Below are 10,507 nucleotides of genomic sequence, written 5' to 3'. Positions count from 1 at the left end.
CTGGAGCTGCTTCCCCGCCGGGAACCTGGGGCCGGGGGATCCGGGAGGGATGGAGCGGGGACCACGGGCCGCTTCCCTCCCGGGTGTCCGACTCCGCTGCTCGCGCTCCGCGCCTCTAACGCATCTGCCTTCAAAATCGTACACTCCGTCCTCCGTCTCGGGCCGCATCCCCGCGTCTGCTCTGGCGGCTCCAATGTCTTGACCCTCACACGGTGGAACTTGGTGATGAGGGTGCCGCCGCGGGCTCAGCGGGGCGTACCAGGCCCGGCTAGTCGTTGAGTCTCTGGTGCTCCCTGAAGATGCTTGTCAAAGCGCCGGCGGCTCCGGTCCTCCCACAGGAGGAGTTCGGGTCACTAGTGTCCGCCTTCTCCTCCGTCCCCTTCCCGCTCTCTCTGCCCTCCTCTGATCGTTGCTCAGACTGGAGATTCTCTGCGCCATCTCCCAGCCCAGCCCTGCCGGGCACTCGGCTTCTCAGCCCCACAGTGGGCCGTTTTCCACGGTCGGGGGGCGTGCGGCAAAGACCCTTGCCCAGCCTTGGATCCTCTCAGTGACATCGAGCCCGCACCTCTCATTTTCCTAAGGCTCCTTCTAGCACCTTACTTTCCTTAAATCTTCTCTTAATTAGTTCCCACTACTGACCACATAACTCTCTCTCTTCACACAATCGGTCTCCTGATCCTTAATTCTCGTTTCCCGCTCCACTATCCACTCTCTGCCTGCCAGCCCGATCAGAACCCCGAGTTCTGACTCCCTGATGGCCCTCAGTTAACCTTGGGGCCCCAGTGACCTCTTTGTTGCTCAACCCCAAGCCCACTTCTCAGATTTTATTTGATGGCTCTGCTGCATTTGGCTCTGCTGCCCATCTCAGGTGGCACTAGTGGTAAAGAACCCGCCTGCCAATGCAGGAGATGTAAGAGACGCGGGTTCGATCCCTGGGTCGCGAAGATTCCCTGGAGAAGGAAATGGCAACCCACTCCAGTATTCTAGCCTGGAGAATTCCATGGACTGAGGAGCCTGGCAGACTATAGTCCATAGGGTTGCACAAAGTCGGATATGACTGAAGTAACTTAGAACATGCAGCTGCATTTAAGCCTATTGATACTTCTTTCTGCAAATGTTCTCTCCCTTCAATCTTCTGGGGCACTCCCTCTGCTTTTCCTATGACCTCAAACCTGGTCCGCTTCAGTTTCCTTGATGACTCCATTGTCCACCAGCACTAGCCACAGGGCTCCCTCTTGACCTTCTTCTCTTTTCATTCTACCCACTCACCTGCGGGCTGTGGTCTCATCCGTCTCTACCCCATCTCCATCTGCACCAGTCTGCCTCCAGCTCAGATCCTTGCCTGGCTATATAACTGCCCATTCAGGGGAACACAGGTCATCTCCAGGTGGACGGCCAGAGAGACCACAAGCTCTGCAGATGTGAAACTAGAATCATTGTCTTTCTCCCCAAATTGGTTCTTCCATAGAAGTCTGGGAGACATTTTAAATTCCTTTCTCTCACTCACCTCTCCTACCATCCAACTGGTCTCAGCATTAGGTTGAGTCCATCTTATTCTATGTTATTGCTTAGAATCCATCTTTCACTCCCATGGACTCAGCAACAATTTACTGGTGCCAGGTACTGCTCTAAGCACTGTGCATGCATGTCCTCATTGAATTATCTGAACAATCTCATAGAAATAGGAGAGGACCAAGGCATTGAGAAGTCATTTGCTCAGGGTCATATAGCTAATAAGTAGCAAAGCCCAGAGGGGACCCCAAGTTGTGCTGACAGGAGAGCCTTTTTTTTTTTTTTCTTTGAGCACTGATGTGCAGCCTTATTTCAGGATGCTACCATTCCTTGGAGAGCTTCTCACGTTGACTCTCTTACTAATTTTCCTGACTTCATTCTTTCACCTCCTTAAAGTGTAGCTATCTAAAACTGAATTGCTTCCCCAAACTAAAATTCAGTACTGAGACTCTCCTCAAATTTGTTCAGTTGCACCTGCCACTCTTAAACTAAAATTTATACTCTGGAGCCTCCTCCTACCCCTCTAGCCAATTCTTTCTTACTTATCCTTCATAATCTGCAAAGAATTGTCCCTGGGATTTCCAAGAGTGTATCGGGTAATTTATTAGGATTGAATTCAGCTATATGTAACAAATAACCCAATTAATGGCTTAAATGAGATAGTTTTAATTCCTTCCTCTTAAAGAGCTTGGAGTTGACAGTTCAAGTTTGTTATATGGTAGCTCTAGTTTATCACCAACAACCCGGGATTGTTGTGGCTTTATGCTCTACCATTCTTAACATTTGTTTCCAGCTTTAATGCAACCTCGTGGCTGCAAGATGGCTGCTGCAGCTCTAGCTATCACAATGATATTTCTAGCAGCAGGAAGGAAGAAGTATCCAAAACCAAAGTGTGTGCCTCCCAGGTGGCTAGACTGTTTTAATAAGCTTTCCCAGAAGTTCTGACCAATGACTTTTGCTTATCCATCTTCGATGTCTTGAAAGAGAAATTGGAGAATCTAGTTTTTGAGTTGGGTACATTGGAAACCCTAAGGCTCAGTTAGTGAGAAGGAAGAGGAAAATGGGATAGATGGGATAGACAGCTAGATGTCTCTGCCCAGATTTTCTTCCTCCACATTCCCCTGGCATTCCTGCTTGCATCTGCTATCACTCTTTCCACATTTCAATGTAAATATCTGCCTATTGATTTGCTTCTCATAACAGTCTGAACACTCAGTTCAGAGGATGGCATCTTGCATACAGCAGATGCTCAGTATAGATTTGATGTTGATGACCCTTGATATTTAAAGAGGTCATAGAACCCTAGAATACAGACCCAGTTTTGAAGTTCATCACTGTACCATAGTCATATAAGAGAATACCCTCATTCTTAGGAAATGCATGTTGGAGTATTTAAGGATGAAGATTGTGCTGTCTGTAATATACTTTTAAATGACTCAGCAATAATAATATGTACTGTAGTGTGTATATACAATGTATTGACTAATAGGTAGATGATAGAGAAAACAAATTGGCAAAATTTCAACAAATGACAAATCCTACTGGAGACTTATGGGAGTTCTTTATTCTATTCTTGTAAATTTTCTATAGAATTCTTTTTATAAAAATGAGAAGTTGAAAGGGTCACAAAGACTATATTATCAGGGATCATTTCTACAATTTATTACTAGAGAAGTTTCTTTCAACATGTGGAGCACCACCCAGTATCATCTTGCAAATTAAAAAAAAAAAGAGGAAAACAGAACTCCGAAATTTGAGACCATATAAAAAGAGAACCTTGTAAATTGTTTAGTCTGTTCTCCCAGAAAGGTGACAGTCCTTTCCTGAGTCACAGGCTCCCTGGGTCTTCCTCAGCTGTAATAAGAGTTAATTAACTTCTTGTAGTCCCTTCCTGAAATCCCTTCTCCACAGAGCTTTGCACCTGCTATTCCCTTCACCTAGAATGTTCCTTCTTCCCTTTGCTGCCTAATACCTTCTGTTCATCCTTCAGGCCTCTGGTCAGGTACCACTTCCTCAGAGAAGCCTTCCCTGACTCTCCTGATTGTGTCAGATTCCCTTGTTACAGGCTTCCTGACAACACGTATTTCTCTGCATCTGCTCAGCACAGTTGTACATTTGTATTGGTTTCGTCAAGGCCTGTCTCCTCTGCTCCCGTGACCATTAGTGACAGGTCACTATCACAGGTGCACGCTCACTGTGCACCAGGCTACCTTCTAAACACTTATATAGAGTTAATGTCCACTGCAAGTCCCAAATCCACATGGCCAGGTCGATCAGATCTCTCTCCCATGCTTGTGACTTATATTTCTTGCTGCAAATTTGTGACGTTTGCTTAGATGATACACAGGCATCTAAAACTTTGCACGTTCAGGGCTTCTCCTTCGCCTCCTCTTCTGTTTCTATTTCATGAAACAGCAAAGAAAAGAAAAACAAAAAAAGAGCAGTACCATCCACCCAGCTGCTCCCAGTCCCTCCTAAAACACACACACACACACACACACACACACACCCCTACTGGGCATGTCTTAGATTCCCTTTCTCCTGCTCTTAAAGCTGTGCTATCACCAAGTTCTGTTCCTTTGCCTCTAAAGTGTATTCTCTCCTCTGCTCTGATTCCTCTTAATCAAATTGCCGTTTATCATCTCCGTAGTGGAATTCCATCAGAACTTCCTGTCTTTTTTATTTACCCCACAGCTGAAATCCATTCTCCACACTGCAGCTAGAATTATCTTCTAAGTCATCATGTTCACCATGCCACTCTCTTGCTGAAAAATCAGCCTGTAATTTGGTGAGCTAAACTAACTTGGAAACCCTCATATATACATAGTTCAGTTCAGTTCAGTTCAGTTGCTAAGTCATGTCCAACTCTTTGCAACCCCATGAATCGCAGCCTCCCTGTCCATCACCAACTCCCGGAGTTCACTCAAACTCAGGTCCATCGAGTCGGTGATGCCATCTAGCCATCTCATCCTCTGTCGCCCCCTTCTCCTCCTGCCCCCAATCCCTCCCAGCATCAGAGTCTTTTCCAATGAGTCAACTCTTCGCATAAGGTGGCCAAAGTATTGGAGTTTCAGCTGCAGCATCAGTCCTTTCAAAGGACACCCAGGACTGATCTCCTTTAGAATGGACTGGTTGGATCTCCTTGCAGTCCAAGGGACTCTCAAGAGTCTTCTCCAACACCACAGTTCAAAAGCATCAATTCTTCGGTGCTCAGCTTTCTTCACAGTCCTACTCTCACATCCATACATGACTACTGGAAAAACCATAGCCTTGACTAGACTGACCTTTGTTGGCAAAGTAATGTCTCTGCTTTTTAATATGCTATCTAGGTTGGTGATAACTTTCCTTCCAAGGAGTAAGCGTCTTTTAATTTCATGGCTGCAATCACCATCTGCAGTGATTTTGGAGCCCCCAAAAATAAAGTCTGACACTGTTTCCACTGTTTGCCCATCTATTTCCTGTTCCACTGTTTGCCCATCTATTTCCTATATATATATATAAACACCTAGAAATTTAAATACATAACAGAGTTCATAGGAAAGAAAGATGAATGCTCTCCTATCAAAAACAAAAAGAGACACTGAAAACCAGGGTGGCTAGCACATGAGTTGATGCCATGGCAGTCCTGGGAGTGATCATTAGACCTTGAATGGAACCTAGTGGTGAGGGGCTGTATTTTATCAAGAGATGCAACAGAGTGAAACTTTGACCTCTATATTTGGCTAATATCTGCTCCTCAGCTCTGGCTTTAGCTTTGGCTTTTGGAAAGTCAAATGTTCAAATATCTGCCTCATCCTTGAACTTGTGCATCATCAGTAACCATGTGATTGTATCCAACCATTTACTCACTGATTTCACCAGTTTTCCCACTTATGTCCTTTCTATTTTCCAGGATCCAATCCAGGATACCATACTCCATTTAGATTTACTCTATTTTTAGTTACATATTCTTTAATCACCTCTTCTGTGATGATTTCATGTTATCATTTTCTATAGATAGACTAGAAAGATAATACATTTTCCTCTCTAACATGATTAATCAAATTTGTTTTCTATTATTGATAGTTTAAATTTTTTCTTTTAGCTTTACAACTCTTTTTGGTAGTGTCACATAAACATTTAAGATTGTGGTCAACTTTGGGAAAACCACTACAAAATTTCTTTCACATATAAGTTGTAAATATATACTATGTAATTGTATACATTGTATTCTCAAATATCTTTATAATGGAAAAAAACTTCTACGTTGATTAGATACTGAATAAGAATGAATCCTCCATTTATAGTTTTACATTTCTGATATTATAAGAATTTGCTACAGGCTGGAACATTATATATATAACTATACATCTTAAACCTTGTTTCTCAACCATCCACATATTTTTAGTGCCAGGCATTGTAGGGTTTTTTACATCTCCATCCAACCTCTGACACTGTGTGCCAGGCAAGGCAGCATGTGGATGGTAGGAGTGTTTTTGGAAGCTATTCCAAAATCTGTACACCCGGCAATAACTAAATTACACATGGAAATGACTGCAAACCACCTAATATATCCATGAAACCCAAAATAAATGTAGGCCAACTCATCTTCCTCCTACTCAAACCCCAAAAGGCCCATGGTCATTCCAATGCCACCACCATGAGAAGAAGTTAGAAAAAAATTATAGTTAATTAATAAAAACTGTTATTTTTCTGGATTTTATACTGTTTGTTTTAGGTGTCAGCTTTTAAAACTGTGTTGAGATTTCTTTTCTCATTGTCAATATTTACTTTCATTCTTAGTCTTGTTTTTATAGCTGTGTTGTTTCTTTTAAAGAAGACTCCAAACTGCATAAGCTTTAGGCCCCAAGAAAACTGGATCCACCCTTGACTGAGCGAGTTCACCGGTCATACTCGTTAGGGAAGAGCTACTAAAAGACATTCTTCAAGAAGAAGGGAACTGAACTCAGAAGGAAGAGGTAGGATTCGAGAGGCAATGAAACAATTAAGTAAATGTTAATTGAGTAATAACAACAACAATAGTACTAAGCCGTTCCTCATTGGAGAAGGCGATGGCACCCCACTCCAGTACTCTTGCCTGGAAAACCCCATGGGCGGAGGAGCCTGGTAGGCTGCAGTCCATGCGGTTGCTAAGAGTTAGACACGACTGAGCGACTTCACTTTCCCTTTTCACTTTCATGCATTGGAGAAGGAAATGGCAACCCACTCCAGTGTTCTTGCCTGGAGAATCCCAGGGACGGGGGAGCCTGGTGGGCTGCTGTCTATGGGGTCGCACAGAGTCGGACACGACTGAAGCGACTTAGCAGCAGCAGCAGCATTGCTTCAGTATACAACATAAGTGCTGTGAGGTGGCTGCCAAGGTCCCATAAGATAGAGTCTTGTTCTTTTTTTCAGGCATCATTCCCACTCACCACTGACTAGAGAATAGTCTCGACTCTGTACCACCCTGGGACCTCTAGGCATTCTCACATTCTGTTCCTTCTCCCTGTAATACTGTTCCCCTCCCTTCTTAAGGAAGGGTCGCCTGAGCCTACCAGCCTCGAGGAGGGGCCCCTCTGGCCTGCTGCCACTCTCTCCTACATTGACTGCTTGCTTGTCTGTGTCCCCTGCTAGACTGGGTCCCCCGAGGCAGAGCCAGAGCCTGGTTTGCCCTCTGCTGAACCCCAGCCGCAAGCAGAGCCAGGTGGGCCAGCTCTAAATATCTGCTAAGAAAATGGATAAACAGCAAACTGCGAGTGAAACCAAACCTTCTGCTTCTCAGCCCTTGTCCTTTCAACTACTGTTAACAGGTATTCCTAGTAGTCCACTTTCCTGCCTTAGTAAACACAGTTGAGTGAGAACAGTCCCATCTCATTCTGATGACTGTGTCCTTCCTCATCACCTGAGGGTACAGCAGATGCTGTAACCACGGATGGGGCCCCTTCCATATCCTCTCAGCCTACCCCGGAAGTGGCCTGCAGAGCACTCCATGCTGGCCTGGGGCTCCATGTCTCTCTCCGCCTAAGGACATCCTCTAGCTGTGTGCATGGAAGCGCACACCAAGAGCAGAACCAGCCAACAAGGACCGCTTCATCAGTTCGACAATCGGAGTCCTGTTCCACAGTCTCTCCCAGGGTGCCCTGCAGGACTGACCTCCAGCTGCCGAGAGTCTCCTCTCCTCTCCCTCACGTGCTCACCTCCCTGCTAAACTGCTGCCTGCATACCTTCTAAGACCCTGGTTCCAGCACCACCTGCTGTGGCCCAGCAGAGAAGCAGGAGCAGGTGCAGGAGATAGAGCAGAATATGGTTTGGATCTGGGATATAGCTCTAAAAATGTTTGAAAAGAAATTCCTGAAATGTGTGAATTTCAATAGAACAAATGTTTCTCCTAAAGGCTTGGGGAAGTTTCAAACTTCAAACACTGAAGGAGGAGAGTCTTAGAAGCAGAAGAGTTTATAGACCCATTGACAGGGAGCGTGCATGCTCAGTCACTCAGTCGTTCAGTCATGTCTGACTCTTTTGTGACCCCATGGACTGTAGCCCTCCAGGCTCCTCTGTCCATGGGATTCTCCAGGCAAGAATACTGGAGTGGTTTGCTATTTCCTACTCCAGAGGATGTTCCCAACCCAGGGATTGAACTTGCATCTTCTGCATCGGCAGACAGATTCTTTACCACTGAGCCACCTGGGAAGCCCTATTCAGAGGGAGAGGAGCATTGAAAAAGCAAATCTTAGTTAACAGAAATTTCATTACAGTGACTCAGGATAAAGTGCTTCTCTGGCCAGCACGTTGGCTGGTCTCCTCCATTTTAGCATGGACAAATTGAGCAGGGGAGGCTCACTGTCAGATTCTTAGGCTGGGACCCAGCTTCCAAGGAATTTAGGAAACCTGCTCCTGCCACCTTCATAAACTCTAAGTATTTGAAAACAACCAGGACCACTAGGGCTGTCTCTGTCCTCTGACTCATCCCACGGAGGCAGGGCTCCTGGAAAGAAGCCTCAAGAAGGGACCCTGGAGTGGTCCTCGCCATTGCCTGCTTATATCTTGCTCCTCCAGGAGGGGAAAGGCTACTGCCTGGAGCTTCCCAAGTCTCTTCCCAATGCCCTGGGCTCCGGGTCAACTGGCCAGGAGTCAGCCATCCCTGGGAGTCACTCCTCTTAGATAGAAAAGCCCAACCAGGTGTTTGGCAGCTTCCCAGATTGTAAATATCTCTCCATTTCCCCGGAGGTGGCAGACTCCAACCTGCGACAATGAAAGTGGAAAGTCTTAAAAGCTGAGCGGTTTTTAGACAGATACAGAGAGTCTGGAAGGAAAAATCCATCTCTGGGTCTAGTTATCTGGAAAGAAGGAGGCAGACTCATGAAGAGGTTTCCAGAGAGGACTAAGTGTGCAGATGGTAAAACCATCAGTGGAGGCTGCGCCCAGGATCCGCACAATGGGTGCCCTGTATGCCGTTTGGGGACTTCTGTGTTTAAATGTTTGTGATCCCTGTCCCCCCTGCAACCTCAGGCTGGGGTCTGCTAAGAAAAACAACCTGGCTCGCAACGGCATTCTTCCAGCTCCACTTGAAAGTTTAAAAAACCCTTGGATAGGAAAATAACCTCAGGGAGCCAAGGCTTTCTGCAGTTGGCGAAGCCCTGGACCCAAAATACACATAAGAACACTTCGCTTTGAAAGGCCTGCAGTATTCCTATCTGAGTCATCTGAAAACAAATAAAAAGAGACCTAAACAAACAAACCTAATTGTGCACAGAAACACGGCCAGGTTTCCAGCCTGGCTCCCCCTCTGTTTTCATTAGTCAGAAGCCAATATATGCAGCTTTCCTGGTATCCAGAACAAGCAAAATATTAAAAACAAATTGCCGAGGTTTCTCCCCTTCCCTCATGGTGCAGCGCTCAGGCCAAGTTCCTGACTTCTCTCTGCCTTGGTTTCTGAACCTCTTTCCGTCAGTCTTGATGGACAGCTGCCTGCTTACCAGGCTGCCTGTTGTCGACCAGCAACCCTGATTGACGGTGACATTCATAAATGTCAGCCATTATTGGACACTCGGATGAAATTTAGAGAGACATCCAGGTCTTGAGACATTATCGTTTTTACTAAAAGTCAAAGCAACTGGTTTGAAAAGCAAGCCTGCCAACCCAGATTCACTTAGGACAAACCTATCCATTGCTCTTGCCTGCACCCTACCCCTTGCCTTCCTTTTCCCCTCTTCTACTTTTCACCACTAAGTGGGCATTCCATTGTAATGGATATCTCTTGGTTTTGCCCAGTAATTTTCCTTTCTGGTAATATCACCCATTTTCTCTTTGGAGAATCAGTGCTCCCCGAAATTTTAGTCCCTGTAGTTTTGCGGGGGTGGGGGTGCTTTCCTCACTGACCTTGCTTCAGGAGTTTGTGATCAGGGTCTGGCCAATCAGTGTCACCAAAATTCATGTGGGGATGGATACATCCCGTTAGGCTGTTGAGACAGAGGCTGGAACTTTTGCAAAGACTACTGGGAAAGAAGCACACTTATTTCTCCAGCATTTTTAAACTGGCAGAATTAAGTCTAAAGCTGCTGGTGGTCACAATGACACCATGTGGGAAGAACTTGTCTGACCAGAAAAGCAGAGCTGAGTGATTGAGAGGGAAAAGAACTTGCACAACATCATTTGAGCACCTGGATCCAGCTATGACTGAAGACTAATCTACTATGGACTTTTCTGTTATATGAACAACCTCATTTTCAATTGGGCTGTTACATCTTGCAACTGAAAGAAACCTAAAACACACATGTGCACACACACCTCTTTCAAAAAGCTGTGTGAAATTAAAATTTTGCATCTTCCAAGTGGACTGTTACCCTCATCTTTTTGTTTCAGGAGGCAACATTCTTAAGAGGAAGATCTGTTCCCCATGAATTTCAGTTTCAGCTAAATGTGGCAGAGAAGTCTAAGAGACAATTTACTTTAGCCCTGAGTCCTATGAGAAAAATTGCCTTCATCTCTCAGTGTAGTAAAAGATGAATGAATTCTT

The 10,507-nt window shown here is 45.4% G+C and overlaps 1 pseudogene; it reads left to right on the top strand.

The window, feature by feature from the left end:
* The first annotated feature begins 3,140 nt into the window (after positions 1-3,140).
* Positions 3,141-3,217, top strand: LOC138988345 (small nucleolar RNA U3; annotated as a pseudogene).
* Positions 3,218-10,507: the final 7,290 nt, after the last annotated feature.

This window comes from Bos mutus, chromosome 6 (assembly GCF_027580195.1).
Source record: "Bos mutus isolate GX-2022 chromosome 6, NWIPB_WYAK_1.1, whole genome shotgun sequence".
Lineage (NCBI taxonomy): Eukaryota > Metazoa > Chordata > Mammalia > Artiodactyla > Bovidae > Bos > Bos mutus.
This window is presented reverse-complemented; position numbering and strand designations above follow the sequence as displayed.